The 24,868-nt window shown below is 39.3% G+C and overlaps 1 protein-coding gene across 2 annotated transcripts in view; it reads left to right on the top strand.

Annotated features, from left to right (window-relative positions):
- CDH2 (cadherin 2) overlaps positions 1-24,868 on the top strand; it is a 113,257-nt gene that overhangs the window by 11,871 nt on the left and 76,518 nt on the right. The window lies entirely within an intron of this gene.

Raw genomic sequence — 24,868 nt, 5'->3', positions numbered from 1 at the left:
TGAAGATCTTCGTTCTTAGGACACAAATTAAGAAAGGAATATCAGTTTTTATGTAGTTAATTTTTCCTTACTGTTTGGTTACTGTTGTAGGACCTGGAAAATCGGTTGGTGTTAATGACAGCACATGGACCTATGTTCACCAAAAATAGTGTCTCAAATCTTCCCATGGTTGTCCAATAATTCCCTTTCTTAGCACAGTCTTCCCATGTATACTTCCTATTACAGCCCTTAAACTGATTTTTCATCTGCCTGTAATTTGAACCCATGTGTGAGTGTTGAGAAGGTAAAATAAGCTTTCCTTCTGCTTTCTATTTTCCATGGAAGTACTGCAGTTAGCACCTAGTCTTCGTGCACAGATCAATGCTACCATACTTCCCTTAGTAGGGAACTGTCCTTGGCGGCACTCTGGGCTGGAAGTCACATGGGATAACGGCCTCAGCCCTGCCTCTCCATATGTATTTGTTAGACAAGATGGGAGGCTGTATGGGAGCATACTTTTGGCTATATGTAGAGAATTAAGTGACTATGCTCCTTAAGTACCTGCCAAAGATAGGGAAGAGAGCTCAAACTTTTGCATACCTACAGGCAACATAGCACGGGAGAGGATAGTTTAATTTAGGCAGCAACATAGGTTGCTTTTTCGTAGTAACCGCAGGAGAGAGGCACCTGTGGAAGGCAAGACATGGGACAGGGAATTACATTGAGGGCAGCAACCTCAGAGCCCTGGTCAGTGGCTATAACTCTCAATGCTCAGAGAGGAGCCTTGCCAGGCAGCGCAGCACCATGCCAGTGCTATCTCTCGGACGGTGCACTGCTGCTTTGCCCTGGCACGTATCTGTGTCTGAGTGGCACGATGCCCAGACAAAGGCTAGCCAAGTCCCCAGCTAGCAGCAAGCTCCGCCAGTGTGAGCTCTTGCTTCTGCGTGGGATGTGCTGAAGTCAGTAGGTCTGCCCGTGTGCCTGGGAGCCGTCTGGGTGGGGAACTGGGTTCACTGCCCTTCTTGTCTTCTTGTCTCTTAAGGGCTAGAGTAGCCATCTGTGGAACACAGAGGCACCTGATGTGAGCCTTTACTGAATTTCCCAATAAGCTAAGTTTCAGTATAGAACTTTGTGAAAGAATGACATTTTAAAAAATCTGCATAAATTTCACTGTTTTCTGAACTGCTGACATCAATGTTGCTTTTATTCAATCTAATTTTGAAACTACGGAACTAAGAACATCAGTCTTAGTTTCAAATACATCTTAATAGCTAATTTAATTTTTTGTTTTCTCTCGCATATAAGTACGGTTACACAGATCAAGACTCTTGAATGAAAAACGTTCTAATAACTCTGCAAAACAAAGTAGAAGCTCTAGTCTTGATACTGCATGCTGTATGTACCAGTATCTCTCCTTAATTACATTTTTACAGACTTGTGTTGTGCTTTTGAAAAGTATAGTGGAAACGTGAATGCAGGTAGAATCGAAGAATCAATCACCTTTATCGTGTTTCAGCTTTGGTTATTAAAGCATTTTCAGTTCAGTTTCAAGGAAATATATTTTACAACCACATTCTTTTATTTTATTGAAGAATAGCTTAGAAATTCATGCATTAAATTAAATATTCAGCTAACTGAGAAGATAATACAGAGGAATTTCCCTCACTGCTCCTCCAGTTGGGAGTTAATATACCGTTCTGCTGTAGAATGTTACAGTAGTCATCAACACTGAGAACTCCTTCCATAGATGATGTTGGAAACCTGGAGAAAGGGGCAGAAACAACAGAGAACTTAGAAGGGAACTGCTTTCCAAAGGTGCCTTCTTGAACCATTGTTTCGTAATCGTTGATTATAATGCTGCTGGTTAATCATAAAATGAAAATGACATGAATTCATGAGATATGCCCTGTCCCATGGAAATTGTCTTCATGGAATTAAGTTCCTTTCTGAAATCTCTCTCGCTTCTTTCTGCTGTCTGGGAAATAAGTGAATTGCCTTCTGATTCTCAGTATTGCTCATACAAATCTGATGATAATGACTGACCAGCCCTAATTGTTTTTGAGTAAGTAACGTACAGATGGAAAACTGACTTCCTTTTTCATTACTCATCCCGACCACACAGTCCCTCCTGTTGCTTTTTAAAACTTTGAAATGAGTGAGGCATACTGTTTGTCCTTGAATGGTATTAAAATGCATAGTGTTTTAGGGAAGTTGAAATAGGAAAAAATGTACAGAGCATACAGCGTGTTCTGTATGACATCAGCATCAACTGGTTTTGAAATGACCTGGAGGAGTTTGCTTTCTACTACCATTTCCTCAGTTGCATTACTGCAATGGTTAATTCTTTTGAAAAATTCTGACATGCTTAAAAGCATATCATTTGGTGGTTACAGATAAACATACAGTCCATCATGGCATAGCTTTGACTTAAATTTAATTATACTGTCATTTTGAAATACTATTGTTGTCAAAAGCCTATTTTCTGGTTATTGAACTAGATTCAGATGATGCTACAAGTTATGTATAGTTGCATGACATTTGCTTCTTAAGTATAACCATGGGCCCGATTCTGATCTCAGTGGCCTTATTCATATCTAACTGCATAATTATGCTAGTATGAATTCAGAAGTAGCACGTATATAAGTCTTCTGTGTGATTTAGAATTGAAAGCTCTAATTTTCTTTGGATTTGTGCGTTGCTACAACAAACATAGAGGCTTTATGATCCTCTCAGTCAGTTGCAGAATAATTTGAACTTCACTTGATGTTTTCTTGACATGTTGTTTCTTAAATTTTTGAACAACAAAAAAAAAGACAAGATGTTTAATATCTGTCATGTTTGTGTGCTTTTATCTTGCCCACTGGGGGGGATAAGCTTCTTCTAAGCTCTTCAATTTCAATCTCTCTCACCAAAATGTAAATAAAAATAGAATAATCATATGACTTGTTGATCTATACTTTTCAGTTGTTACAGTAATCTGGGATATTTGATTATTAAGTATCCTTATAGGAAATGCTTAGGTTTGAGAGTATGGGGCAGTGTTCTACCGTGTGCTGTATGATACTCTTTTTTTTTTTTTTTTTTTTATTCCTGTATTCCAGGAAGGATCAGAGTTATTCCTATTACATGGAGGAAAAAAATATATTTCTTTAATTTGTAATGAATTTCTCCATTTATTCATGTGGCTAGCTTACGTTAACTTTCACTAGCTTGTCCTTCTGTGGATTAGGGCATATATTAAGTTGGTTTCCCTGTATTCAGTTGATATGATTTGTGAAAAGTTGATGGAGAAATATATTCTGAATAAGCTTCAGATGCTTTGATGGTATTACAGTGACTTCACTAAGAATCTGGGAGGAGCTAAGTACCAGCACCTTCATTTCTGTCAAGGGAAAGAGGAGAAAAATAAGTCTCCGAAAGAAAATTAAAAGAAACTTTGTGCACCAGAAAAAAAGCGTTTATCTTATTGATAAAACTATGGAGTTATTTGGGCCTTCTTCTAGAATTGGATGTATTTGTTAAGTATTTGAAGATTGAAATATTTCAGTATTAAATAAAACAATTTTTATATGAATAACTCACCAGACTTCACCTAGAGGTCACCTAGTAGAGGATATCTAACCTGAATTTACAGACACGGTACTTCTTATTTGTTTCTTTATTTAAAATGTAATTTGTACTTTAAGTGTCATGCATAATATTTAGTATTTGGAGAAGAAGAGGTTAAGTTGAAGAGAGAGTTCTGTTTAATATATGAAATGTCCTTGCTAGTGCTCGTTTTTTCAGAGTCTTGTAGTTCATCCAGGAAAGAAATACTTTGGCCACTTGATATGCATGTCCAACCTGTTCATCTAATCTCTGTTCTATATCCTGCAAATTTTAAGATAAGAATAATGCATTTCTACTAAAATTACCCACCTAGAAAGGTTACTTGAACAATTATTTGCAGAAAAATATCTTAAACTTTCAGACTCTCAGTCTGATAATTCAGTGATTTATTTTTTTTTAACACTGCACATATTTTAATGTTGTGTCCTGTTACTAAAAGCATGATTTTAGTACTCTGCTAAACAAATTTGTTGCCTACACATGATTCTTAAATGCATTGTTTGAGCATTGTGTAGCTATCAAATAATTCTAAGCTCTTGAAGTTGCAGAGAGAAAGGAAGAAAATATTTTAGTGTTGGTCATGGAGGTAAGCAGTGATCATGGATGACTAATACCACTGTTCCATGAGCTATGTAAGCTGAAGCAAGCTGACGGAGTTGCTTCCGCTTCCCTTCCTTTTTGAGGTTGGTACCAAGCAGTTGTGAAACCACAAATTGAATGCGGTTGGTCGACTTATCTGGGATATAGCTTATGCTCCCTGTCCCCAGGTTTCTGCAGATAGATCTTGTATGATTAAATGGACTCATAATATCCTTGCTGCCTTTTCTTTCCAAGCAGTGAAGCTCTAAGTAAATAACCTTTGTTTTAATGCTTTGATATCTGATGCTAGATTCTGATTTCAGCATTTCCACTGACTGACTTTGTAGTTTACAACTTTGAACATAACTTGTTCTAAAACAATTCAGAAACATATTGCTGGGAATGTGCCACTAGGGTGAGGAATTTCTCCCTTGTTCGCTTTATTTCTTTTCACAGTGTTGGGGTCTCCTCAGTCTTAGGTGTGTCCCCATGTCCAGTCACCTGTGGTGCCATTTGCAGGTGCACCCCATGTACCTGTGTGAGCATAACTTTTTCTCTGATTTGGTGGCTGTGTAGCTGAAGATAGTAAGGTCCACTGATATTTGTTGGTTAATGGAAGGAGCCTGAGCATGAGAGGAAAGCATGGTGGATGGGGATGGTTCTCAAAAACTATTTGTGGTGAGGGAGGACTGGAGGTTCTGGGGATAGAGAGCTGCTCTTTCACCTTGCTGTAGAGTTGCATGATGTTAGAGATAAGTTCATCCATCCAAATTACTCAATTCTGTATGGGACACACTGTTCCCCAAGAGCCTGGTGGTTCTCCAGTGGTGATAAGGAAGTCTGGAAGCTGGTCTTGCACTGGACAGCTGATTTCTAAGTAACCAAAGCTGAAGAAAATCAATCCCAAGGTTAATGTTTAAGAGTGCTTGGTATTTAAATGTAACTATTGCTTTCTTCATTAGGTAGTGCAGGTGATGCATCTTCTGGCAATCCCAGATGCACTCAGCTTCTGGTTTTTTTGGTGCTGTTGCTATTTTCATCATTCTATGCATAAAAATGTCCATCGTCAATGAAGAATAAAATTCCTTCTGGAAGTCGTCATGCTTAAAACAAGACAGCAGTACTGCTTTTAAGGCTTATGTTTTATTCCTTGCTATAAATAAAAAGAAAACAACACTTTTATGCAATTGTGTTCTTCCTATGGTAGCGTACACTGGCATCTTTGATATTCCAGTGAATGTTAGGAGTAGAGCCAGGAAAAGTGAAAGCAGAATCCTATTTTCAAAGAGGAAATTCTCGTTCCAAACTGAAAAAAGTTTGTGTTTTTGCAGGAAAAAAAAATGAAAGTAGCAACTGCTTTGTTTGAAGTCTCCTTGCCATTAGCAAAAAAAGACAATTTGACAAGTTCCTTCCAGGCAGACAGCCAAAGACTCTCAGATGGATGGGGTCTCTCTGTGAGCTGCTGGAAAGCTGAAAGAAATTGTTTCCATTCTTCCCAAATATTTTGTTTTTAAAAAAAATTCTTTATTGCACACCATACCTGCACCCCCCCCAAAAATAAAGCACTCAATGAACAGCCACGTGCTCCTCATTACGCTTCTTTGCCCTAGCGGGAGTAAGAGTGTTGTTTTTCGTTGGGTTGTTTTTTTCTTTTAAGAAGCTTATGTTGAGAATATTTGTTTTTCTTACCACTCCTGCTTAACATTTAGTCAGTTTGGTTTTGTCCTCTTCCCACGTGAAGCAGAGTAAATTTCAGTGCCACTTTTTGGTGATGCTTTGCCTGTTGACTTACTTTGTTACAGTTGTATTCTAGTTCTTACTCTCTTGCCTTTTAATCCTTTTTCTCTTCTTTTCTCAAACAGTCTTCCTGTTTGTCCTTTTTGTGTTCCCCGCAGCATCCTAAATTCTCATGTGTCAGTACTGAGCTTACTATCCTGGATTGGTAGAACTTCTTCTGTTTGCTTTAACTACACAAGCACAGCACCTGTTTTATTATTTCTGTTGCCTGTTTATCTGCCAAACTCTTTAACTTATTCTCAGACAGTTGTTCCCTGAAAAACAGAGCTTGCTTTTAATGAAGCATGAGAGTTCTGTTGGTTTTGTTGTTTTTTTTTTTTTAAGATTTTGTTTCCTACTTCCTTTCCTCTACTCCTCAGTTAAAAGTGGAATATATCCTGGAGTATGAATAAAACATGCTCAACTTAGTGAAAAGTGATATATACTTGAATAGTGACTCCTTTTTTTTCTTCTATTTCTGTAAAATTCTACATCTGACTTGTAATACCTGATTTTACTCTCCAGTATTGAGGTACTAATTAATGTTGATGTATGTTAAACTTTATATACATAAAAGAGGGAATAAATTATAGAGGACAAACATGTAATTTCAAAAACAAGATTCCGTTATTCCTCAGGAACAGTGCTGGCACTAAAGTTGCTAGGAAGTGTAGCATTTGGATCAGTCTGTATATCCAGTAGTCAAAAAATTTATTGTTTGAGTTCTAGAGAAGCCATTCTGAAAGAAACTTGCAAACACACTAATCAAAATGCTTTCTTTTTATGAAATATTTGAATTGGGGTGAAAGTTTGTGTGTGTGTGTGTGTGTGTGTGTATACACACTTTCACCCAAATTCATAAACACACACACACGTTTTGAAACAAACAAAAAATCCTTAATCAACTATTGGCTCTGCTTTTTCCAGAAAAGGGAACTTGATTCACCTTTATTTTCTACAACTATTTTCTAGAAAATTCTGCTTGTGTTTTCATTGTAGGTCCTTCCAAATATATCTCGATAAAGAGAAAAATACTCCTATGGAGAAATTACGCAGATCCTGAATAGTTGCAGTGTTCTGGAATCCGTAAATTACTGTCTTGTTTAATTAGTCCAGCTCTGATAGTCATTTCTGTTTATGGTGCATTTACTTGGAATGCAGTGAATTAATTACTGCTTATTCCCTTTTCCTATATTCAGATAGTTACTTAAGAGGATCTCAAATGCAGTCTCCTTTCTCTGTGTAGAAATATGAATTAAGACAGCTGAGCCATCAGCTGCCTCAGTAAGGCTCTTGGCATGGCTCAACCGGGGATGGCAAAGTAGGTGTTAGTTTCTGCCTCAGAAGCTGAGTCTGGTTTTATCTGTTTCTGACACCATTTAATGTAGCCTTAGTTCTGTTTTAAACTCTGCCATCTGGCCTTGATTCCCAGAGGGATGTTATTTTTCCTGGAATTGCTGTAGTTGGAGCTTTCTCCAAGGCTGACCCATGCTCCAGGGGAGTGGAATGGCAGATACAAAGCTCTGCAAAGGGGCCCTCCAGAGCAAACAAAGCTGCCCTTAAGGATGACTAATTGATTCAGTGGTAGGAGACAAGTTTTATCATCACCTGGCAACAGCAGCATTAAGAATTCTATAAAGAGAGAAGGATCAGTATATGGAATACATGGAGCAAAACCTTGGGTGAGGCTGCCTGTGTTAGCATGATAAGATACACATGGTATATATAATTATTCTTTCAAGTTCCCAATTTAAGATAATCTGTTGACTAGTCATCGAGACAAAATTACTGGAGCATCTTATTGAACTGATATTATGGAAAGTACCCTTAATTACAGAACATTCTACCGTACTCAATAGAAATTCCAGTAGTATTTAAACATTTGGTAACTACATTAAATCAAATACTGCTGTGCTGAAGGCTTTGATGTCAGTTGGCAAATTCAAATACATTTTGAACTGCTCTTCTGCTGGCTGAATGCAGTGAGCTGGGTTCATTATTTTTGATTGAATGTGTCATGGTCTGATGCCTAATGTGAGCATATTTGTTAACCTGGAAACAGTAACTTTAAAAAAAATTCTCTTCCGGACTTTTATGGCATGTCCTAAGCATCAGTCAGCCCCACTGAGCTGAGACTGTAGAAGGGATAGAAAACAGTGCAAGGAACAGCAGCAGGTTGTGGAGAGAAGAAAAAGGGCTGGAGTTGTTGTTATCTTCTTATTAAGCTGTAGGAGGGGGAATTGGCCTTTAATGCTTGTTAAAGCCTTTCAGTTCAACGTGACGCACCTGGTTTTGCAGTATTCTCTATATACATTATCTGGGTGACTTTTCCCTCAGAAAGCAGGGAGAAAAAGTGAGGTTAAATTCTGGTGGGGGAAGAGAGAATGAGGCAGAAGGAAGAGTCTTTTGAAGATAAACTGATCTTGCAGCCAGGACATGAACTCCACTAAAGAAACACTCATAGCCATGCACTGACATGTTCTCTCTTCCAGAGACAACTCTGGGTTTTGAGGTATTGATATCCATTGCTGCCTATAGAGCAGCTTGGAAAAGCATTGCTGCGTGCTTGCTATAGGTGAGTTGGTACTAGTAATGATGATGGTATGTTTCATTGTTTCTCACTATGATTAATGCAGCCATACGTTGCATCCATGTGGTTTTTGGGATGAGTGCAAGCTGTCCTGACAACAAAACTATTCCAGGCCTTTATGATGAGCTGGTTCCCTCGAGGATTTACTACGTGGCTTATGTTGAGTTTGGGCATGGTAGAAGCAATATTGGACCTTAAGAATGGTGTATGGACTCATAAGCACTCTTCTAGCTCTTTCTTCAGAAGGAAATCCCAGGAACAGCTGTTGGTGTTACTTTCCAGTTTTCTGCCCATCGAACCAGTTCCCTCTCTGTTCCATTCGTCTGGTAAGCAACACATTCCAAGCAGTCAAAAGATAGAAGGTGTGAGCGGTGCCCCAGCTGGCCAACATAGGCACAGGCTGCCATTCCTTCCCTCAATCTCATAACACTGCAATTAAACCAAGCTGTGGATTTCCTGTGGAGATGTCCTTCTGTCTGAAAATTCATCAGCAGTTGTAAAGTAGGCAGAAGTAGCAGTTGACACTCTACATATTTCCTTTTAGCCTTTTCCAGCACGTATGTTTCTTGTTCAGATTTGCACTGCTTAGCACCAGCATGGAGAGAGGAGAGAAGAAAGGGACCTGCTTTGGGAAAGGAGATAAGTTAGTGAGCAAAACGGTCTGCTGAGGGTAATGGAAGAAAAGGAGGTCACAGCTAAATGAGACTCCACAGCACTGGAGTCTCTGTTGGTGGAAGGCTGTTGTTGTATGTTTTATTTTGTTGGGGTTTTTTGGTTGGTTGGTTGGTTTTTTTTTTGCTTTTCTCCCTTTCTACTGCTGTTTGATTTACTCCAGGGTTGGGCAGCACCTTGAGGCCTGCCCTGGCAGTGTGCTGCCCTGGCAGCAGCTGACCCATGGCTGCCCTGCTGCTGGTAGTCCCCAAGGACTGGACACCTGGGTTGAGTTCTTCCAGTATCATTTCACTATCTATGAGGTTTTGGTAGAATTGTGAGCAGTGTTGGAAATTATGGCTTGCCTGCAGGAGCAGATTCTTTTTTGTGTACTGTGCTCTTTCAAGAACAAGGTTTTGTTTGTTTTTGAAAGTTAATGGCACATAGCTCTCAGGTTGTAGAGAAGAATTATTTAAGCCCCTCTGTGAGTTCCAGTTTAACATTCCCTTAAATAGGAAAGTTACGAATCCCTAAAAGCATAATTTGTAACATAAAAGCTATCAAAATAGCAGTGCAATCTGTTAAAGTGTTTAAAAAATTGATTCTCTGCAGTTTAAAATGTGAAATAAATGTACACTAATTGTTTTGAATGGAGATGAAGATGGTGTTTGAAGCCAGTCTTAAAAGGAATTAGTTAGATAGCACTGCAGTTAATGGTGGAGCACTATTTTTCTGTAACGGGCTTAGCGATGTTCTCTAATTAGCTTGCAAATTGATATTCAAATATAAGTAAACTGGCAATCAAATACAAGCAAAACATCTATGTAAATAGACTTTGGGTTTCTGCATTTAGCATACCTGTATGAAAAACACGTGTGTGTGGAGGTTAAGCTCTTGCTTCTCTTTTGGCATGGGGCTTTATTAATGGTGGCCAACTGGTTGTATTAGTCAACATTTTGATTCAAGCATATGAAAAGAGAGGGGGGAAAAAACCCTTTTCTTCTACAAGTGAGTGGCTTTTAAACATTAGTAGCGGTTAATGAATACTGAGCATTTCTGGGAGTTTTTTGGTCTTTGTTTCTTTTGGGTTTTTAGCTTTGCAAATAGGATTTGATGCATAGCTGAGGTCAGTGGGAATTATTCTGACCTTCCTGGATTTGGATTCTGTTTACGCTCATTAATATAATAATTGCTGTGCAGTACACTCATTTATATGTTAACACTTAAGTCTTGTGACAGAAACCGGATGCGTAAAATGTTACTGGTGTTTGTGTCCTGGGGCTTTCTGCTGTATAGAGAGTGCAGGCTCTTAAACTGTACATTTGTCTACATGCCTGGCTTAAAGTAGTTAGTAAATTTGAAAGAGAACCATGCAACAAAATCTGTTCATAGGTACTGTTGTGAGGAATAGAAAATAAAGGTCATGTTTAAAATGCGTACTTCAGTTTTTTGTTTTTTGTTTTTTGTTTTTTTTCAATTTATGAAACATTGCCACTGACATGCTGATAATTGGCTGGGCACCCTCTGTTTTTGTATTGTTTGTTTGTCAGGTGAAAGTATGACTGTATCATCTCCACATACTCCTTACATCCTGTCCATAGTATTTACTATTTGGCACTGGCTTTAATGCCAGCAGTTGTTTGAAGTAGATTTCTCTAAACCACATTCAAATCACGATTCATTCATTACACCTAATTGTTTTTGTAGCTTAGAATCAGTTTTCAATGCTGGCTGTAGTCTGTGTTCTTCCCAAGAAGGAAAAAACAAACCGTGTGTTAATTGTTTTCTGTAAAGCAGCTGGTACACTTTTTATACCGTAAAAATAACTTCTAATTCAGTGTATGTTTTCTTTTCATATAGCCACACTATTTTACCATGCCTTAGTGCATGTGTGTGCTCTTCTAAAAAAATAGTCCATTAATTCATCTCTTGGAGGATGGCTGATGGGGGACCGCTTGTCCTTTCTAGGTCACCAGGTCAGATGCAGCCTGCCGTCTGTGCCCAGTAGCCTCTAACTGATAGATAGCTTGTCTGGAGGCTCTGCAAACATTGCATTGGTTGGTTTGGTTTCTTCTGCAGGAAGAAACGTTCTGCAGGAAGTTTACGTTAAAAATGTACTTATTACATAAGAGTAGAAAAATCAATTAATGGAAAATGCGTAGGGAGCATTTGTGCAAATTAAAGTAGCAGGAGAAGGTCAGTGATGTAGCAATGTTACAAGTCTAGAACAGGAGAGCGGTGAAACAGAGTGCTTAGATGCAGAGTTAAGGTAAGTTACGGTAGGAGTTGAGACAGCTTGAAGCAGAAAGTACATCTATTGTTTTTAGGCCTGGAGGTAATTTTGTAACCCCTGGTGTTGTTTCAGCATGTTTCCTAAGTCCATATTGCGTTGAAATTAAAAACAAAATAAATCCAAGAAAAGAACACAAAACAAAACCTTGTTCTTAATTTTGCATGTCACTGTCTGCACTTTGACTGTGTTAAGTCTCATTTAATTCAAATCTTGTCATTTGCAATTAAATATTTGACTATGGTACATGCCACTATTTATAAAAACAGATCACTTCATCCTCAGGAAAGGTAAAGATCTGCTAGTTCTTTTTTTTGTTTGTTTGCTTGTTTCGTTGGCAACAAAGACTATAACTTACAGAGCAACAAAACCCAAAATAAAAAATTGAACACTAAAATATAAAATTTTGCTAGCCTTTAATGGGATCATTATTTAGAAGAAACAAAGACTGGTGGAAGTACAGGTGTTCCTGTCCGTCAGAACTATTTTGCAGGAGCTGTTCTGTTGTGTGCTCCCTGCAGAGCTTCCCGCGGCTGCTGTGGTCTGACTGCATGGGGTTGAAGGTTTGCTTCGGGCAAAGGCAGTCTGTGTAGCTGTGGTTTTTATATTCCAGCTGATCTTAAATTAAAAGTGCATTCCTCTTGAATAAGTGATCTGACACAAATCTGCTTCTCAATTTTTGAAGCTGCTTTTATAACACAGCTCATCAATAATGGACTGAGTAAGTAAGCTCTAAATGTTTGTGCTCCTTGCACAGACTGTAAACTTTCACTCGTTAACCTTTTTGTAGGGCAATCAAAGAAGAGTTCAGAAAAAGATGTTTTTTTAAGCCCACGTGCTATCTGCTGAAAGGCTGCTGTGTAACTTTAGGTAGGTACTGTATGAGAACGTTCTTCTTGGATTTGGTCAGGAAAAGAACTGTGTTGCTGAGGATGCTGAGAGAATGGTCGAGTCTGTTGCTCAGTAAGGGACAAGCAGTGTTTTTGGATTGTTGCATAATGTACCTGCTTAGTTCTGATAAAATTATCAGGGGATCAATGCTTATTTATACATGGTCTCTTTTAGTACGTTTTATAATCAGTGCGCATGCAGATGGATGTTGTATTTCTCATCTTTTGAATTTCTGTTTCTACAAAGTGTTTGAAATAATTTTTCTTCAGTGCAGTGAATAAAGCCATTAAAGTTTAGCTTGTAAAATGTTTTTTGCTGCAGGCTGTAGAATTCCATAATTGGATTGCTCAGGTGTCTTAAGCCCTCTCTGATAAATACTGCAGGTTCCTAGCAATAGTGTGGTTTATGAAACACACTGAAAGACTTAAAAGATGCTGGCACGTGGGCTTACTGACAAAGACCAAGAAGATTAGGAGACCAATTTAGGAGATTGATAGCTCCAAGCTCCCTTTACAGTAAGAGTACGATTTTCCCCAAATTAGAGTACATAAGAATTGCAGAGGAGCAGTTCAGAAATTACAAAGTATATCTTGCTAGTGAGAGACAAACATCAAATAAATGTGGAGTAACATAAGGTGCTGATGTTGTCCAGCTTGTGCATGACTCTCCTAGATCGGAACGCGCTAAGAGGTTTGATGCAGAGTGACTTACGTGGCTGTGGATGAAGTGGCTAAACTAAACATTGGTCTGGTTTGGGGCTGTAAGAGATAACAGGACCAAGGGTGGTGGCCTGGGAGAGAGAAGGGGAAAAATGATCTGTGGTGATACGAGGTTGAATGGTACCACTTTTCTGATGTGAGTCACACTTGAGAAAGTTCAACAACCCCATTCTCCTTCAGTGGTAACAGTGGAGCCCTATTAGACTGAACTTCTTAAATTGAAGGCTGAAATTCTATATTACACTTGTGGTGACCTAAGGGTTAAAAAATAAAAATAGTTGCCATTGAAAACATCAGTCTCACACTTCTTCAGCCTTAACTTGAGTTCCTAATGCCTCTCCTGCATGGGATACAGCAGTTGTGCATCCTCAGCGTGGGTTAATGCAGATCAGGCAGGCAGTTTGCCTGAAGCAGGACAACCAATATTCCATTGGATCTGCCAGATGGATTGCTTGTCCTGTGGCTATTCTGCAGGAAGGGAAGGAGGTGGGTTCCTGGACTGCCAGACCACCTCCTCATAACTGTAATGCCAAGAGCGCATGCCAGCTACATCTACTTCCCTCCTTTGTAGGTCTTCATCCTACATCAGTGACTGGCCAATAGTAATGCTTTGCTGTCATCTTAGGTGCAATAGATCTGCAAAACCTGAAAGGCTTATTTGATCATCTAGTATGCAAATGAGATGACCTTTCTGCTGTGATTATTTTTTTTAATGAATGTGTAAATCATGGGTATTTCACTGTTAAATGAAGCCCTTCTGTGAAATATGAGTATGATGTGCATCGTTTTAATCTTTCTCCAGTCTGTCCATTCTCATTCTCACTGCTGTATCAATCCTTAAACTAACCCCTTAATCAAATGGCAGTCTGTTTAGACCAGAAGTTCCATAAGTCTTATCACAAACACACAAAGCGGAGTGAAGTGAGCGAGGCTGACTGCTGTAGCTGGAAGCCCCTTCTGTACGCATCCATCTTGAGCTGCTTCTTCAGCCACCCCCACTCATGTAAAACACGACAGTCTGCCTGGGCAGCTCTGGGGGCTTTCCTTTGTGTCAGGAGCTTTGAAGCACGGCTCAGCTGGAGCCTTCTGCAGCTGCTGAAGGTGCCGCTGCCTCCTGCAGTGTGCTGGCTCTGCTGGAGGCTGCCGTCCTGCAGTGCGACTGATCACAGGCTGCATGCCCTGCTTCAGCCTCAGTGGGTCAGAGCCTGGTTTGAAATAGCAGTAAGGCTGTACTGAAGCCAAGACAACGAATATGAATTGGAATGGCTGAGACAAAATTAGAGATCTTCTGTCAGGTCTCGCAAGGCACTTTTGTCAGCACGGGGAGGGGTGGGGGAAACAGGTGGCTGAGGCTGTGGCTTTTCTGCCTTTTCTCCTCACCCCATTTGTTCATAGGGGACTTCTAAGGCAATCCTTTGGAGAGGTCTCCAGCAGTTTTCTGCAGTGAGTTCTGGGGGTGGCAGGGACCGGTGTTTTTTAAGAGCAAAGTGGTCAGGACTGAAGTTGAAGGCTAATTGCAAGTGTTTCTACTGTAGTAAGTGGGGTTAAGAAAAAACAATCCTTATAATAATCAGTTTGATAAAGTTGGAATTGAAAACAGCAGGAATGCTTCCATTTAACCTGAAGAACATGGCTTGTTTTCAACAACATTTTTTAAGTATCCTTTTCAAATTATTTGCTCCTAAGATCTTTACATAGCACAGTCTGCTTCTCTTCTCAAATTAGTGGGCAGCATAAAAGTAATGTGTCAAAACTGGTGGGATGTGCAGATATAAGATGGAGAAAATTAGTTCCAGAGTTTCTAGCAATGAAATTCAAGGCAAATCTGTTTATTAGTTTAAAATCAGTATCAAACATAGAAGTTTCTGGTATTTAGATTTTTATTTTTTCGGAATATCTCAACTGTTGACGATTGTAGAATCTCCTCTAGATCTTACATTCTAGGCAAGGGATGCAAGTTATTTTTATATATTATGTGATTTTTATAGTGAATGTCGGTCATTCAAAGATGAATAGGAGTAAAGATGCCTCTGGAGACTAATAATTAATGCACTATTCTCTGTGATAATACCATACTGTATCTGATGGCATAGGTGTGTTTCTTCAGATAAAGATTTTATGATACCTAATTTTATTTAATCTGAACTCGCGCTCAGGAGTTAACTGCTTGCTTTTTCTTACGACTTGAACGATTTCTCTGTGTGGGTTTTCACTTAAATGAAAGCTGGAAATTAGGAAAAAAATGTACTATCAAAATACTGATGTGCAACTATGTAATCTGAGCATCAGAAGTTACATTAGCATTTCACACTGATTTCAGTGGATTTTTTTCGTTTGCCCTTGACTTCTAATGAGACTATTAGCTACAAGCGATATCAGTGCCCTTGGGCAGATCCTGATTCTGAGACTATGAGCTGACAGCTGTGGCCGGAGGGGGTTGTTCAATGCAATACAGTGTGGCTTTGCCAATAATTTTAATTTCCTAAACAGACTTAAAAAAAAAAAAAAAAAAAAAGGGGGGGGGAAGGACAGAAGGGGGAAAGGCAGAATTTAATTGCTGAGGCCTAAAATTAATGAAAGCGGCATTGTTTTATTAATTCATTTCCTTTGCATTAGAAATATTCTGTGCTTTTATGAAAACAAAGAGAAAATACACCTGCAATGTTTAGACAACAATATCACAGAGTAACTTCCTTGTCTAAATTCAGTGACTGCCTGCCCTGCACACGTGGATACTTGCAGTGGACAAAACCTTTGAAGACTGTAATAGTGGAAAAATATAGCTGTTTAACAGAGTTCAGTTACGCTTGTAATCTTGGAATCCTGTACAAAGAACTGAACCTGAATATTCAAAGATGACAAAAAATTAAAGGTTACAATTTAAAAGAAATACTCAGTGTTGACATCCTTGAATTTGTGTACCTGTTAAGTGTAGTTCAGTAGGTAGTTTGTGGTGGTTAATGTGGACCTCAGTGCTACTGCAAATATTCTTGGAGAGGAAGGAAGAAACTATGAGGAAAATCAGACCTGGGAGGAGAAGTCTCGGTTATTCGATGGACTTCACAGTGGATCTTTCATTTATTCCAAGTGACAAGTTGGGAACTTCTTTGCAAGGCAAAATACAGAAATTTGCCATTTCCTTTGCGCTCATCGATACTAGTTAGGACCGACAGTGACACATTTAGATTTTTTTTCATGTTTCTGTCAAGCTGCAATAGATCTGAAAACAAGGGAGGTCTGTTTTTCTCAAATGACAAACACAGTACCTCAGTGGTAATTAAGTTATATAGGCTTAGCTTTCATTAGATGCATTGCTTTGGTTTATCTCCTGTACATTCTTAAAGCAACAGCAAATAGCAAAATTGAGTGAGTTACAGTCAGCACAGAACTTGCAATCAAAGCTTAAAATGATTTTATTTTGTAGAAATATGTAGTTAATGCTGGAGATGAATCATTCCATTATATGGTTTGTTTTGTTTTGTTTTGTTTTTTTCCCTTCTTTGATCCCAGAGTAATGCACTGTAATTCCAGTGTTGTTCTGAGACTGTCCTGATAGGACTTACTTCTTCAGAGTGTTACCCAAAGAACACCTGTTGCAGTGGGAGTCAGAATGCCAGTGTTGCTTGAACCTTACATGTGCACTTAAAATTAGACCTAATGAGAAGGATGAGCATCTCATCAGGCAGGTATCAGAGTTGCTCTGATTAATCTTTAATTTGGTATTGTTGCAGGTTACAAAGTAGCATCGCTGTGCTTGATATCTTTATTTTAATTTTTTGTCTTTGTTCTGCTCAAGCATGCCTCCCCCCATGTAAAGTGACTCCTAGCAAGACATTATGCAACAGAACTGTCTTATTTTTTTATTGAAATATAGTGAAGTTGGATGGCCCTTTATTCCATTCTAAACTAGTCACACAGGGTGTTGTTTCTAGCTTAGACAAGCTTTATCATACAGTTCCTTTGTAGCAGAAGAGTGACAGTGTTGAATGCGGCTTCCTCACTCCCTTACTTGTACAATGAAGCTGCTGCTTTTGACAGAGTAGAGCACAGTGGGAGCTGATCCACTACAGGAGGAATATAAAACCATATGGAATGCTACTCTACTCTCAGGTAATCCCATTTTTTTCCAGAAAGATACTGTTGTTGTTGCTCTTGAGAGCAAGAGCCTGTGTCTTTTTGTGTGTCAGAAGGAGTTTTAAAGAGCTGCTGGAGGTTGGGAGGCAGAGAATTTGCTGTGCTTGCTGTAGGACAGCTTGACTGGAGAATGGCAGCTGCCAGAAGGTCTGTTCAGCAACTCTGCTCTCTGGAAAGTGCTTCCTTGGCTGCTTTCTTCATCTTTCCAGAAAGAAGGGTCACAAACTGCCTTTTTTACCCCCATCTTCTTTGCTTTCTGCAGAGCGTTGAAAAGCTGGGCCCTGGCACTGTTAGCTGCTCACTGAGCCTATAAATTGTCTGTGGGTTTTATAGAACACATAGGTACTACTTCTGTCCTTTTCAGAGGTCATTTGACTGTCAAGATGTATGTCTGTATGACTGTGTAGCAAAAAAAGAAATCCCTTGTGTAAGTATTCATATTTTTTCCCCTCTGTCACACAAGTCCAGGACAGCTATGAATGCTGTCTGTCTCTGTACTTGGGTGTGGACTTGAATTGCTCACTACTTAATTTGAAAAGCAGTATTGTTTTGTATTTGGGAACACGTTTAAAGCTGTATGACATTGACCTGGAAGGGAAGCGCAACCTTAAAGTACTCAGAAGAGCAGAATTTCTGATGCTGGAATGGCTGGTTTAAAAAATGCATAGCATTGTTCAGTTTTAGAGTTCAGAGCAGTTATGCTCTGAAAGCATTGTATTGAAAATGTTGAGAGGCTGATGGACGTTTCAGTAAAGCAAAAAAAAAAAAAAAAAAAATTAAAAAAGGAATCTGCTGCATGCTAAAGGCTTTAATTTAGAAATGAGAAAAATCAGCCTTGTTTTTTCCTAACCTGCTGTACAGGCAAGTCTGCTGTCTTTTTTTTCTTTGCCACTCTTCAGTGAACAGCTCAGTATATATGAACAACTTCTAGACACTTTGCCCCGTATGTCGTCCCCACTGTGCAGTTAAAAGAATATTATCATGTACACAAGACATTACCACATGATAAAAAAATGTACTGCTCAAAAACAGTAGGTGTAAGGCTAGTTGGAAGTCATTTAATTGCCTCTACAGAAGTACAGTATTTTCTGCTTGCCCATTCTACATTTTTGTTGTACTGCCTAGCTTAGTGCTTGTATTGCTGGTCAGGGTAGCTTTTGTCTTATTGCTGCTTCTGTACCATATTGGTTTTTTGTCTTATCAGCACTGCACTACTGTAGCTATAACTGTGGAATTAGATGTGGAAGAAATGTAGGGTCACACTTGAAAACAAACAAATGAGACAAAAACCTCTTGGTTCCATGAAACTGAATTTGTTTTTTCCCCTTTCCTGTTATAGGATTAAGCAAGCTACACTGTGGCAGCACTCTGTCTCATTTTATTGGAACTCTGGTAGGCTAATCTAGAAGTCTCTTCATGGTGCATTTGGAGAGGAAAGTTCTGACGTCAGGCAGCTCTGAGTGGAGTCTTGCTTAGCTGCTTGGTGACAGGAATGGTGCTGGAGGGAGAGGCACAGTGGCAGCCTGAGAGGGGAGGGCGGGGGGGGACAAAGAGCAGCTGGATTTGCTGTGGCATAGCGTGCCACCCCTTCTACTAGGCAAGGCTAATCTCTGGCTAAGAAGCTTAGACCCGTGCTCCACCCTTGCACTGGGTACCAAGGCTCTGTTGCAATCTCCAAAGTGTTGGGTGACTTGAAATGCATGGCTTAGCAGTGCATTTTGGAAAAAAAAAAAAAAAAAAAAGGCAAAGTGTCAAAGGAGATAATCTTCCTATTTAAGAAGGGGTCTGGCTATAGAATAAACTCCCAGATACTATCTCTAATAGAACAGCCTTTAGAGGGGAAAAAAAAAAAAGCTTTTCAAAGATAGGGATTGCTTCACCTATTGCAGCATAAGAGACAATGTAAGAAATCTTAATATAAAATGTTCTTATGTTCAGTTGAAATAGTCTTTTGTAAAGAAAAAGAAGTGAGAAAAATGGGGAAAGGCCCCTCACCTCATCAGAGACTCAGAGTTGAATTTCTCATAGAACATGGATTTCAGTAACGCTGACCTTTTACTTTTGGTATTTTAGCATGAAGATAGCTGAGGACTCCCTGCCCTCCCCCCAGTTTTTTTCGTCTTTGTTAATCTAGTGCTCAGCTTTGGAGAAGAAAGGTTTTTTGTTACCATCAGTTAGTGTCTGCAAGTAAGGGAAATCAAGTTATTCAGCTATTTAAACTTCATCCTTTCTTTCTCTATTTTCTCAGTGACTTAAAAATAATTGAGCATAATTCAGAGTGGGAAGAGAAAAGGCACATGCTTCAGAATTCCCTTTGAATGCTACAGGTACCAGGGCTGTTTAAAGAAAATTACACAAAACATATGTACCCATGAATTAATGGCCGTTATCTCCAGCCATCACTTCTATGTTGGATGCAGTGAAAGCTGCTCACGCATGTGCAGCATTTCCAGCCGCACTGAGGTCAGTCTCTGAATGTGCCTTTGTGCATTTTGCTCGCCGCAGGGAGTTCTTCAGGGCAGGATCATAGACAGCCTCTAGGATGATAACAGCACAGAGTAGCTGTGGCTTATTTTAGTCCAATGACTTTGTATCTGGTCGCAGAGCAGAGATAGCAAATAAAAAGGGCTGTGTGCAGCAGGGAGTCTGTAGTGGGTGTGATTTAGGAAGTTATCTGCAGGTGACAAAGTCTTCTATAAACATCAGTGTGCAGATATTGATGGCCTTTTCTCCTAGGTCTATTATTAGTTCGTAGCCATTATTTCGTTTTGTGCATTAAATACAAATGGAATGTAGAAAGGAAATCTTTGGTCAAAAGTGAAGCAAAAATGAAAATACCAAGGGAAACAATACAAATATAAAAGCTGAATATTTTTAGTAACAGGGTGAGCAGTTGATTTCTGTCTTGCATGTCTGTAGCATCTTTTATATCTAAAAGTGTGAGAATTAGGGTCCAATCCTGCCGTACTGGGTGGAGTGTTCACTTGTTTCTCTGCTGGCACAGTCTGTTTATTTCGCATGTCCAGGTTACAGATGAAGCGTGCTGGCTTGGAGGGGATGGACTTCATCAAGTTACTTCTTGTAAGTACGGAATTCTGCAGAACTATGTATTCTCTGCTCTGAGAGAAGACTTGAACCGTCAGTTTTCCAGTTCATCCCTGAACCATTGGCAAGTGTGTTTGAGGGATTTGATACAGAATTAATACATGAGAGAATGTGTGTGCCATTATATTAAGTCAAGATGGTCTTCTGACATCTTCTGAGCGCCTTAAGAGTGAAGAGACTTTGTTAGAGTACTTGTCAACTGAAGTCTGAAGAGGGATGAGGCCAGGAACAAAGCTGAAAGGAGGATGTCAGGGATTTAAATGTTTTTTTTTGTGTGTGTATGTGTTTTTCCAGGCAAGATTTTGTGGTGACGTTTGGGGCTTTTCTTTTCTTTTTTTTTTTTTTTTTTTCTCTTCTTCTTACTGTTGTTATTTGCAAAGCATGCTGCTAATGAAAAACTCTGTGTAGTGCAGGCTGTAATTACTGTTATCCGTGGTCTAACCATTGCACAGTATGCATATTTTTTGATGTCTGTAATTTTCTGACAGGATGGTGCTGGTGAAATGCCACAAATTCCATTCCATCCTTTTTGCTAGTTAGCTGAATTATCTTTAACAATCTGGTTTTTTTGCTTCATGACAAAGTTTGGAAGACATTCTCTAGGGTTTTCTGCATGTAATAACTAATGATTATATTACAAGAATAGCCTCAGACTTGTAGTCTTCTTCAGAGCAGTTGCACGTAGGCTAAATTGACCTTTTTGACGTAAGTTTGTGCCATGTAACAGTGTACTCCCAAGTTAATTGAAGACTTCCAAGTAGATTTTTCCTGTACTCCCACTGTATTCCTTACTCCCTAAAAGCGAGACTCAACCCTTCATGTTTCCCTACTGCTTTCCTAAACACAGACCCCAACATTGTTCTTCTCTGTATTCTTGATCTCCTCCACATCTCCCCTAGCCTGCTAAACCAAAAGAGACTTACCTTTTCAGTATATGTCTCAGGAACCAGGAGAACTGCTTTCCTACGAGAGCAGGTGACCTTAGCAGCTGGCAACCTCATTGTGCATATGCTTAAGCTGTAGCGCATCCAGATGGTGGAAAACTAAAGCTGCCGTCTGCTGCTAGCATACACCAACAATGTTGCAGGTATATGCAGATATTGCTAGTCCTGTTAGCTCTAACTAGGTCACTCTGCAAATAATCTTTTCTTTTCTTGTATAGCTGTTTTCCTGTACGAGATGGCCCTGTGCGATGACTGGTGTTGATAGCTGAGTCTTAACTGGCCTGCCTAAGGGATGTGCGCTCAGAACATCTCATAAGGCTCCTGAATTCACATTGTGGAGTGGGAACTGGCTTTTGTTCTTTTTGAAAAGGTTCAAGTTAAATGATAAGTTAAATAGTAGTACTGTTTGTGACAGGAGGTGGAGTGCATTCTTGAGAGTGTAATAAAAGAGCAGAAATATGGAGCTTACACAACAGAGGCAGAAATAAATCTGAAAGAATGGTGAGGAAACTTACGCTGTAGTTGCCTGTTGCTCTCTTGGGATGTGGTGCAACACCAAAGTTAACTTATTCTGTTATAAAACCCATAATCTGACAAATTACTTAAATGTTTGTGGTTTTACTGTGTAGTAAGCCTTTCCACAAGGTGCTGTAGTTGGAGGGCTGTATTCATTCTCAAAGCGAGATTACAGGGTGGGAAGAGGTAGTGTCAGCACAAAATAAGAGGATGGAAGATCCCTCCCTGACTTTCTTGGTAGCAGAATAGGGCTAACTAGACTTTGAAGTCAGCCAGCGTTTTAATTTAGTAAATTGCTGAGGGAAGAAAGTGTTTCTGGTGGTTTTGCTACAGAGATTTCAGAGATGACCAGGATATTGCAGGGTTTGCTTGGGTGCACTTTAATCAGAACGAACTCAGTTGGGCCTATTGCGTCTCTGCTAGTTGGCTCACTTTCCCATGTTTTTGAGGGATGAGTAGAAGAGTGGTAAGATCCACTCTGCAGAATTGCACTAGCTTCCTCCCCTGTGCACACAGGGAGGTAACAACGTTGTTTTGGTCATTCCTCTTCTTGGTGTGGTTGATTCTTTTTGTGATTAAAAATGCTGGTCGCTGAAAAGCCTAGGTGGTATCAACTGGAAGGCCAAATATATCATCTTTGAGAGCAGATCGTCTCATTTGCAGCACAGCTCCTCTATCCAGAAGCACTTTGTGACCTCTTCGCTCATTTTTTTGAATCCCCTGGTTTCCAAATTTTGAGGAGGAGAACAATGACATTTGCTCCCCAAGCTGTTAACAAGAGCACATAAAAGCGCTGTATAAATGTAGCTTTAAAAGAAATAGGGCAAGGCCCGTGGAGAAAGAAGTCAGTTGGATGGAACTAGTCCCAGCTCAGAGGGATTTTTGAGAGCATAACAAAGTAATTTGATCCTTCAGAAACAGCTACTGGAAATTCAGAGAGAAGGGAGAGGCTGGTGGGGGTTGTTCCATGGAAAGCTTTTGTAGCGCAGACAAATAATGTACCTTTTTTGAGCAAAAAAACTGAAGTGCAAAGAAGTGCTTCAGGCTGCAAGGACCTTTGCTTTTAGAGCACACTTGGTACTTGTGGTTTTTTTTAGTAACCTTGTGTTTGGGTTTGATGCCAGAGAGGCCTCTGGTGCCAGCTGGGCCAGGTCTGGCATCAGCTGTGTGAGGAAGGACAGGCAGCAGCCAGCTAGGCCTGGCCAGCCCCACGCACCCATCATGGCAGTTCCTGTGCCTGCTCTCACTGCAGCCGGGAATGCTTAGCTGGATGCTGTTTGCTTGGCTTTCAGCAGCGACTAAAAGAAATCCACCAGCTTAGATAGCAGTTGGAAGGAAAAGCTGATGAGGGCGTATGTTAAGAATGAGTAAGTGTCCAAAAGAAGTTTACACTTACTGATGTTTCGAGTGGTTGGTAGCTTACAGTAGTTTATTTTTGTGCTGCAAAGGAATCTTTTGATAAAATGCCAAGCCTAAAGTACTAAAAAAAAAAAAAAAAGGAAGAAAAAAAAAGTCTGTTTATCTTTCTACCATTTGTCATGCTTGCTGAACATCCAGATTTTTAATTAACTGGCTTGCAAGCCTCCTCTCCCCTATATTTCTCACTTTTCCAATCTCCTCGGTCTCCCCCAACAGTAGTGCGTTATACTTTTGTTAGTCTAGCAAAATGAAACATGAAGATTGTTAAATAGTTTCAATTAAAAAATCTGGATAATTAGCTTTAATTTGTGGCAGAATAATATCTGTACTGTAAACAAGCAGTTATTTAGAGATAAATCTTGTTGGTAGCTACCAGAAGGATACTAAAGGAACAGCAGTCTTTTAAATCCCAAAGTGGGAGGGTTTTCTTCTGGTAGACAACAAAGTGCCAGCTACAGAAGATTTTAATTGTTAGTCTCCATCTCTTTTCTGGTTGGCAAGCTGGCTAATTAAAGTGTATGAAGAAAGCTTTTGTTTATCCTTTCCAGGAAAACGTTTCTCAAGAATGAAGCATTTGCAAATGCTTCATTTTTACTCATTTTTACTTTGTGCAAGTGGGCTAAAGAGGCAAGGAGTAGGTTGTGTGGAGTTTTAGGATCATAAATTTCTGTGCAATTGTCCATATGCACCCTAGAATTAAGCATTTACAAACAAACGTGATCTCTAGTACAGTAAAAGATCATATTATTAAACTGAATTTCCTTATGCTTTTGAGAAGCATACAAAGTGATCCAAATTCAACATTCTTGATGGATTTCTTTTCTATTTTTTTTTTAAACATACATATTGTCAGTTCTTCAGTAGCTTGAACGCACAAAATTATTCATGAGTGGTTTTTGGTTGTTAATTGATGTTTCATTTGGATTCGGTGCCTGTTGTTTGAATTCTGAAACATGCTTCTCCATCATCTCTATCAATTATTTTGGCATATATTAAAACTTCTTGGTTTCAATAAGGTTTTGAGATGCTGATCATTTTAAGGCAGTAGTTTAGTGATCCAGAAAGGAGGTAGCCAAAATGTTGTGCTATGTCGTGCTATAGAATTATTTTTTCACTCCAGCTTTAAAAGAACAAACTTTGCATACGTAATGTTAGATGAGGAGAGCGTGGCTCTTTGACCAATAACCTTTCTACCTTCTCTCCCTTTTTCCATTCTAGCTCAGGTGATCTCATTTCTGATGGGATTCAGAGTTTGGTAAGGTAATTCTAAGTAGATAAAATGTGCAGATTTGTGTAATGACTCTCCCATACTTTAAAACTGACTGCATAAATGATATAGAAAGTTTGTCCAGAACGATATTTAAAAATACTGAGCATCAGTAATTCGGGTTTATGGATAAAATTCACTGCATACAGATGGCCCTCTTAAGACATCACAACTTTTGCCAAAGGTATGTTTGTGCAGTGTGGGAGGGTAAAAGGATGAAATATCATCTTGTGGCAGTGTAAAAGGACAGACTATAAGCAAGCATCGTACTTTGCAGTCTGTCCAAAATTTGGGGATCAGATAACTTTGGGAGCATTTCCTTCTGTTATTTTTGTTTGTTTTGGAGGTTGCAAACTACATGACTAATAGAAGGAAAAGCAAAAGTGTGTGGTTTGGGCT

Source organism: Meleagris gallopavo, chromosome 3 (genome assembly GCF_905368555.1).
Source record: "Meleagris gallopavo chromosome 3, MGAL_WU_HG_1.1, whole genome shotgun sequence".
NCBI lineage: Eukaryota > Metazoa > Chordata > Aves > Galliformes > Phasianidae > Meleagris > Meleagris gallopavo.
Note: the sequence above shows the minus strand (reverse complement) of the source record. Positions and strands in the feature narration are given on the sequence as shown.